This window comes from Lissotriton vulgaris, chromosome 7 (assembly GCF_964263255.1).
Source record: "Lissotriton vulgaris chromosome 7, aLisVul1.2, whole genome shotgun sequence".
Taxonomy (NCBI): Eukaryota; Metazoa; Chordata; class Amphibia; order Caudata; family Salamandridae; genus Lissotriton; species Lissotriton vulgaris.
Window position 1 is genome coordinate 1,206,087,857 of NC_141695.1, and position 9,034 is coordinate 1,206,096,890.

Consider the following 9,034-nt stretch of genomic DNA (forward strand, 5'->3'; position numbering starts at 1 on the left):
AGAGCGCGGGGCCTCTGGAGAACCGGAGGGAGGCCCCTACTGCTGCTGGGCCCCGTAGGCCCTTAACTAACTGCCAAGAGTGAGGTAAATCCCGGGGAGGAGGGCGGTAGGCCGTAGTAGGCCCCGGGCTCGCCCCTCCCCGGTGGAAAGTTGTAGTAGGGCCTAGTTGGCCCCCCTTTAAGGCACTGGAACTGGGCTAGGGCCCCAAAAGCCACCGTGGGTCCTCAGCTCATGAAAGATAACCCCTGGCTAGGGGTCTGGGACTGCATCGTGAAGAGCTGCCTAACTCTGCAGGATTGCTAGTGGCTTGGGTATCCCTGATTAATGCAAGGGTCACTCCTGATTAAGGAGGTGGTTATTTCCGATCAAATGTTTGCCGGGCTTAATGAGGTGGTTATACATGCATAAGGGGATGTTTATTCTCAATGAAGTGTTTACTTCCACTTAGTGCCACATTTCCTGAATGCTTACCGTTACATAATGCACTGGTTATCACTGAGTGAAGAAATGCTTATTCCCAACATGAAATGCTGACCTGAAAGCCCACAGTGATATAATATTTAATATTTTATATTAATTCATTCAAGTATTTATTGACAAGCGATTAGATACATGTGTTTTTAAGAGAAACTGATAATTTATTGCTACTGTGAATCTTTGAATGCCTTAGTTCTAGTCGTATATAAAAGCTTAGTAATTTGAATCAAACATAACTTGTGTGGTCTGAGTCCTTGCGTCCACTTATTGTCTCAGTGGATGCGTGTGTTGTATAGTCGCTTTACACCTGAGCTTTCGGGTGCCTACCTGCTCGTGCCAGGCTACCCCCGGGGAACTGGTGACACCAGTTCTTACATTTGGTGGCGAGCGGTGGGATCCAGGACCTGTGACTATACAGCACCCTCCAGTGGGACAGAGTGTGCTGCAATTGGACTGGACACCTATCGTGCCTACAAGCTGCTCATTTGACGCCCCCCCCCCAAATGGAGTTCCAGCTACCCAATCTGTAGGAGTACACAGTGGTGCAGCTTAGGGAATTTTGTCGGGGATGGGGGTGCCGGTTGGGCAGAGAGCCGCAAAGGAAGATGTGAGAAGTTGGCCTGATATATGATGTTTCCAATTCTGGAACCACCTTGTATCAGTCCAAACAATCCCTTATGGTGTCTGGTTGTAAGTCAACCTTGTTAGACAAGCTATCCTAGGGGTAGCATGGACTAAGCAGCCTTAAAGGCTTAACTTAAGAGGTCGTGTTAAGCGAGCTGTTTTACCACATACAATCCTGTAATCAAATGAAAGGACACCACACAAGTATATATTATAAAAATATATGTGTTTATTTCTAAAATAATCCCCAGTACTCTTTATGAGCAAAGGGGCACAAGCGTTAAATCAAAAGCACAGTATAACATACAAAGTTGCACAATTATGGATGAGGGCGGGTGGCCACTCAGACCATATACTAAAAAAGTAGTATAAGAGATACCAATCGAACAGTGGTTAGGCCTAGGGCCTAGGGAATCGCTGGGAGCAGTCTGGACTAGCAATGCTGAAGTCGGGAAAAGCCCGCGGGATTCGGGTGCAGCACGTATAGTGCGGCTTGCACCAATGCAAAGTCAATGGTGTGTAAAAGTTGCACAAAGTTAGTTTAAGGATACTTCCGCTGAACCTAGAGGAACAAAACTTAAGACACAGACCCTAGAGGTGTGTACCAGTGTAGGAACACCGGCATTGCAATGTTACCTCACCCACAGGAAGCGGGTGCACAGGGTCGAAGTGGCGTCAGGTTTTGACACGCAGGCTCTTGGTGCTTGGAGCTCAAGATGCTGCAGGCGATGGGAAGCAGAAGTGTCCGGTGTGATCCAAGGGTGGATCGAAGTCGAAAAGTATCTGAAAGCAGAGGGTACAGAGTCTGGGTCACTCAGCAGTGACCAGGGTGGAACCAGGACGGAACCAGGCAATGTCGGGCGCAATCAGATGGTTGTCGAGGAGCTTCTCTCCGCTGTCACGTGGGCTCTGGGGCATCTGCGACGTCCAGGAGCAGGTCATGATCTGTCCAACGCAGGCTCTCGCCGTCAGTGCCGTCGGCTTCAAGATTGGAGCAAACAACACTTGGCAGAAGCAATCCACGCGGAACCGGGAGATTGCTTCTCACTCAAACCAGGAGGGTCAGAGCGGGTGCTCCTTTTCATAGGAGCTGGTGCAAATCTGGAGCAACCAGAAAAGCAAGTTGGTTTAAGGTTTTCGTCGGCACAGGGGCCACAAGCCAGCTGGCAAGTGACCGGGCCAACGCATCAAGCCAACACAAGCAGAAGGGCCCCACGCAGCACTCGTCGAGTGTGGAGGGGTGAGCTTCGGTGCAAGGATAGCTCAGGGTTGGGGCTTTTTAAACCCCGGTGTACAGCTTCGAGGGTCACTCGTGGGCGTCTCGTGGCCTTTTCAAGATGGCGTGCCCCACGCTTCCGGTCGCCTCCACGGGTCTCAGCTCTGCAGGGACTGTGGATCGGGCTAGACGAAGGCAGGCAAGCTTGATCTCGTCAATCTCTGTTGCTCGAGTTCCGGCAGGAACTGCAACAAAGCAAGGGTCGAGGTGCTGGATGGTGCCTGTTTGCACAGGGTGGTCACTCCTTGACCACAAGGGAGATTCTTCAGTCTTCTACGTTGAGTAGGATGTCGAAGGGTCCAGAGTTTTGTTTCTTATGTTTCTTCAGGATAATCTGAGTTGCATTGGCACTGCTCCCAGACTTATTCGAATCTGGTGGGCTGGATTACCTGCTAGGTCCCCTCCTATGGGTGGGACCCAGGAAGGGGGTGGATACACCCCTTTCCTTTGATCCTGGCCGCGCTGGGTCGGGGGCTGGTGTGCCCCAGAACCGGTCTGTGGCAGAGGCATCCATTTTGTGGATCTGAGGCTCTTTTAAAATCAACCGCGTTTAAGTAAAGTAACATGTCTTCTCCCTCTAGAGGGGTGGAATGCTACCCCCGTCACCAGAACTGGCGAGAGGGTAGTATTCCAATTCGTATGACACCTTACACGACATGTTTTGATAAAGCCAAACCAAAGTTGCTATATAACCGCGAGGATTATAAGGCACTTAATAGTATATGGTTTGGCATTATCCCGGATCAGCTTAGGGAGTTGTTCCCGACAGCTGCAGACAGGCTCAGCTCATGCCAGAGCTCCATCTCACATTAAACCACGCACTCTGCCTCCAGGATTGATAAGGCCTTCTATAGGAGTGGCTCACAGGTTTATATGTGTCCAGATATAGGTTTAGATATAGGCATACTATATCTAAGCAAGGGGTGATTACACCACCTTGTCCCAGCTGAGTGATCAGCCAGTTGTGTCAATTTTAGATAGCCAGCCAGGGGTGCCAAAAGATATGCTGCAGCCCCTGGTAGGCCTTGGATGCACCTATGCCCTGGGCACCTATAGTGCTCTGTACAGGGGCTGATAAGGTGACCCAAGCCAATCTAGTTATGCACCTAGGGTACATGGAATCCATTTTACAGAGAGAGCAGATAGCCTGGGGCCCTGATTAGCAGGGAACCAGGCCAACTAAGTCGAAAACCAGCTAAACACAAGGCAAAAAAATCTGGGGTAACCATAGTCAGGTAGGCACCTTCCTACACAACCCCCCCCCCCCCAAACGAAAGGAGATAAGGCTATCCTTGTCCAGGTAAGCCTTTATTGCCTGAGTGGCCATATAAGGAAGTACCTGCACTAGCATGGGTACCCCCTGTCTCATGGTCCACTAAGCAGTCCCTCACCCTAGGGGTATTAGAGGGTCTCCACCATAGGGAATCACTACCTTGGGTGTGTTTATGCAAAGTTAAAGGCTGGTTTGGATATGGAGTATTGAAGTGAGGCTCCACTAATTTAGGGCTCAGCTTCCTCCAATTATCTTCCACCATGTGTGCCTTTCTCTCTTCAACTGAGTTGCACTGTGCTCTCAGGGTCAACCTCTGGCTACCTAAAGCTGGAGGCTGGGTCCCTCTGTTTGGCTTGCTGGAGGGACAGTTCAGGTTTGGGCCCTTGGGGTCCCAGGTTTGGCTGTGCCCCACAGAATCCATCTATGGGGGTTCCCTAACTACTTTTAAGGGGGCTCCCTCAGGAGTTTTTAAAGTTTTCACCTCACTAGGGCTACAAGTTTTGGTGCCCCTAATCTGTTGATGGGTGTGCTTTATTTGACAGGGGCCCTGGGGGGTCTCTCTGTCCTTCTTGTCCTCTGCAGCCCTGGGCTGGCTAAGGCAAGGTAGAGAGGGGCAGGTTACCTGCTCCAGACTGGATCCCACCTGAGAAGGGTCCACTGCCATCAGAGGCTCTGTCAGGCCAGGCCTAACAACCTCTGGGGCAGTTCCTTCATCAGGGGTAAGATCAGTTCCCTGAGGAGGCTGATCCTGTCCTAATGTCTGGTGAGGGGAAGATTTCTCTTCCTCCTCCATGCTCTCAGTTTGGGTGGAGTGATCCATCATTTCAGGCTTCACAACACACATATCTGTTTGAGTTTGGGCTGTGGCCATCACAGCCCCAACAACCTTTTCAGGAGGAGACTCAGTTTGGGTTTCTGCTGTTATCATAACAGCTTTGCTATTCTGTTTTGGAAGAGCTTCTAATAAAGATGGGGCAGAGAGTTGCTCAGCCCTACCAACCTTTTCAGGAAGGACATCTTGGGTTGGGGCTGTAGCTATTACAGCCCCACTAACCTTTCCATTGGAGTTTACCATTCTAGAATGGATTTCCTGTTCAACCTCAGCCCAGGCTGAGATTTCCAAATCATTACCCAGTAGACAGTCTAGAGGCAAGTTTGGTGACACTGCCACTCTCTTTGGGCCAGTGACACCTCCCCAGCTGAGACTTACTACTGCCATGGGATGATTTGTTTGGATGCCATCAATGTTTGTTACCTGGTATGTGGCACCAGGTAAAAGTTGCTTAGAGGGGACTATACAGTCAGCCACCATGGTGATGCTAGCCCCTGTGTCTCTAAATGCTTCAACTTTCAAATCATTGATGATGGGTTCTTGTCTATATTTGCTCAAGGTATTTGGGCAATCAGAGAAGTTGGCAAGCCCCATGCCAGTCTCATAAACAAAATCATTTGGGGATGGGGACCTGGATAGGCCAGGGTCCACCTGGGCTCCAAAAGTAAACCCACCCAGATTCCTGGGTGTGCTCCCACTTCCTGGGGGATTACTGCTGACAGTAACAGGAGGTGTTGGAGCTGGCTTGGAAGGTATATTCTCTTTATTGCCATTCTTGGGACAACAGCTGTCTGTTTTGTAATGCCCAACCTGTTTACAGGCATGACAATAAGGCTTTTTCTCTGTTGAAGAAGTGTTGTGGGGCCCACCCTTTTCCTTGGAATTTTGGGGCCCTGGGGAAGTCTTTTCTTTACTTTTATCCCCACCCTTATCTTGAGGCTTGGTAGACTCCTTCTTCTGGTTATTGTCCTGATTCTTAGGCCTAATCCTGGTTCTGACCCATTTATCTGCCCTCTTTCCCAATTCTTGGGGAGAGGTCAAATCTGAGTCCACCATGTGCTGGTGTAAGAGCTGGTTCTGACAATTACTTAGGATCTGCTCCCTCATAATCAAATTATACAATCCTGTGAAGTCATGTACTTTGCTGCCATGTAGCCAACCCTCCGGAGCCTTAGTTGCACAATCAACAAAATCAGTCCAGTCCTGAGTCTGTGTCTGTCTTCTGGGTGTCTCTGAACTTCAACCTGTACTGTTCAGTGGTTAAGCCAAACCCATCTATTAGAGCACTCTTCAGGACTTTGTAGTTTTTAGCATCCTCATGTCTGACAGTGAGGAGCTTGTCCCTCCCTTTCTCAGAAAAGGAGTACCATAAGATTGCTGCCCACTGTTCTTCAGGAACCTGCTGTACCATGCCGGCTCTCTCAAGAGCAGTTATCCACTTGTGGATGTCATCTCCTTCCTTGTAGGGGGGGCACAATCTTTGTCAGGTTTCATAGGCCCTGTCTTTCTCTTTAGGAATTTTGCTGCCACCAGTGGCATCTAAGACACACAACTTTTGTTCTCTTGCTAAAGCAAGTTTAGCTTGAGCCAAGGCTATCTCTTCCCTCTCTATCTGGAGTTGGACAGCCCTCATCCTGGCCCTATGCTCTTTCCTCTGGGGGGAAGTCATTCCCCTTTGAGATCCTCTTGAGACACTAGAAACATGAGAGTCCCCTGATGGAGATCTCACCCTTCTGTTGCCTGGGAGGATTAGGTGTTGGGTCCTGGGGAGGTGCTGGCCCTCTCCATTCCCCAGTAGGTCTAAGTTGGCCTGGTTAAGCCTGGCAACTATAACCTGGTTTACCCTCTGATCCTGATTCTCAGGCTCCTCTATCTCTGAGCCTTCTTCCTCCTCTTCCTCCTCCTCTTCTTCATCTTCTGGAGAAATCTCATTCTCAGGGGAGTTCACCCCCTCTCCTGATTCTAAGGGAGCCTGACTCACCTTATCTAAGTCATCCTTTTCCAGGATGGCTATCAGGGAAGGAATGGTAGGGCCTCTGCCCTTTTTTAGCCCCCTTGCAGTGCACAAGGCACCCAAGTGTTTGTGGCTAAGGTTGTCATATCTGGAAGTTGCCTTGGTAGGGTCAACTGTTACAGGGAGAGAGCCTAAGGCTCCACCTGCATCAGACATGACTGCTAGTGAGGTGTAAGTGGTGCACTTACCTACACTAAGTGTTTTCCTACTGTACCTTGCTAGTGAGTTGTAGTCAGGGTGTGCTAATCCCTTTAATCTACAACTACTAAGTTCAGTAGAACTTAATATGCTAAGCTTTTGATTTATATGTACCTAAGGTACTTGATGTGATCTTTCAATTTGATAAAAGATTGCAATGGCAAAACAACAGCAAGCTCAAATCCGCACCGCTGCGCACCAATGTGGGAATTTGGCCTGATATATGATGTTTCCAATTCTGAAACCACCTTGTATCAGTCCAAACAATCCCTTATGGTGTCTTGTTGTAAGTCAACCTTGTTAGACAAGCTATCCTAGGGGTAGCATGGACTAAGCAGCCTTAAAGGCTTAACTTAAGAGGTTGTGTTAAGTGAGCTGTTTTACCACATACAATCCTTTAATCAAATGAAAGGACACCACACAAGTATATATTATAAAAATATATGTGTTTATTTCTAAAATAATCCCCAGTACTCTTTATGAGCAAAGGGGCACAAGCGTTAAATCAAAAGCACAGTATAACATACAAAGTTGCACAATTATGGATGAGGGCGGGTGGCCACTCAGACCATATACTAAAAAAGTAGTATAAGAGATACCAATCGAACAGTGGTTAGGCCTAGGGCCTAGGGAATCGCTGGGAGCAGTCTGGACTAGCAATGCTGAAGTCGGGAAAAGCCTGCGGGATTCGGGTGCAGCACGTAAAGTGCGGCTTGCACCAATGCAAAGTCAATGGTGCATAAAAGTTACACAAAGTTAGTTTAAGGATACTTCCGCTGAACCTAGAGGAACAAAACTTATGACACAGACCCTAGAGGTGTGTACCAGTGTAGGAACACCAGCGTTGCAATGTTACCTCACCCACAGGAAGCGGGTGCACAGGGTCGAAGTGGAGTCGGGTTTTGACACGCAGGCTCTTGGTGCTTGGAGCTGAAGATGCTGCAGGCGATGGGAAGCAGAAGTGTCCGGTGTGATCCAAGGGTGGATCGAAGTCGAAAAGTATCTGAAAGCAGAGGGGACAGAGTCTGGGTCACTCAGCAGTGACCAGGGTGGAACCAGGACGGAACCAGGCAATGTCGGGCGCAATCAGATGGTTGTTGAGGAGGTTCTCTCCACTGTCACGTGGGCTCTGGGGCATCTGCGACATCCAGGAGCAGGTCACGATCCGTCCCACGCAGGCTCTCGCCGTCAGCGGCGTCGGCTTCAAGATTGGAGCAAACAACACTTGGCAAAAGCAATCCATGCAGAACCGGGAGATTGCTTCTCACTCAGACCAGGAGGGTCAGAGCGGGTATTCCTTTTCACAGGAGCTGGTGCAAATCTGGAGCAACCAGAAAAACAAGTTGGTTTAAGGTTTTCGTCAGCACAGGGGCCACAAGCCAGCTGGCAAGTGACCGGGCCAACGCGTCAAGCCAACACAAGCAGAAGGGCCCCACGCAGCACTCGTCGAGTGTGGAGGGGTGAGCTTCAGTGCAAGAGTAGCTCAGGGTTGGGGCTTCTCAACCCCCGGTATACAGCTTCGAGGGTCACTCGTGGGCTGCACAGTCAGCGTCTCATGGCCTTTTCAAGATGGCGTGCCCCACGCTTCCGGTCGCCTTCACGGGTCTCAGCTCTGCAGGGACTGTGGATCAGGCTGGAGGAAGGCAGGCAAGCTTGATCTCGTCAATCTCTGTTGCTCGAGTTCCGGCGAGAACTGCAACAAAGCAAGGGTCGAGGTGCTGGATGGTGCCTGTTTGCACAGGGTGGTCACTCCTTGACCACAAGGGAGATTCTTCAGTCTTCTACATTGAGTAGGATGGCGAAGGGTCCAGAGTTTTGTTTCTTATGTTTCTTCAGGATAATCTGAGTTGCATTGGCACTGCTCCCACTCTTATTCGAATCTGGTGGGCTGGATTACCCGCTAGGTCCCCTCCTATGGGTGGGACCCAAGAAGGGGGTGGATACACCCCTTTCCTTTGATCCTGGCCGTGCTGGGTCGGGGGCTGGTGTGCCCCAGAACCGGTTTGGCCGGATTATGCAAGGGGCAGCCTTGTGCTCCCCAGGCAGTGTCTGGTTTCTTTGAAACCTCCCTGCTACAATCCACTATCTCCTGTCTGGGGTGGTGTGACACCGCCCTGCGACAGGAAACCCTTTGTCCAGGCCACCATCTGTTGAGTTTCGGTCAGCAGCAGGAGGCCAGACCGTGTCTGTGGCAGAGGCATCCATTTTGTGGATCTGAGGCTCTTTTAAAATCAACCGCGTTTAAGTAAAGTAACATGTCTTCTCCCTCTAGAGGGGTGGAATGCTACCCCCGTCACCAGAACTGGCGAGGGGGTAGTATTCTAATTCGTATGACACCTT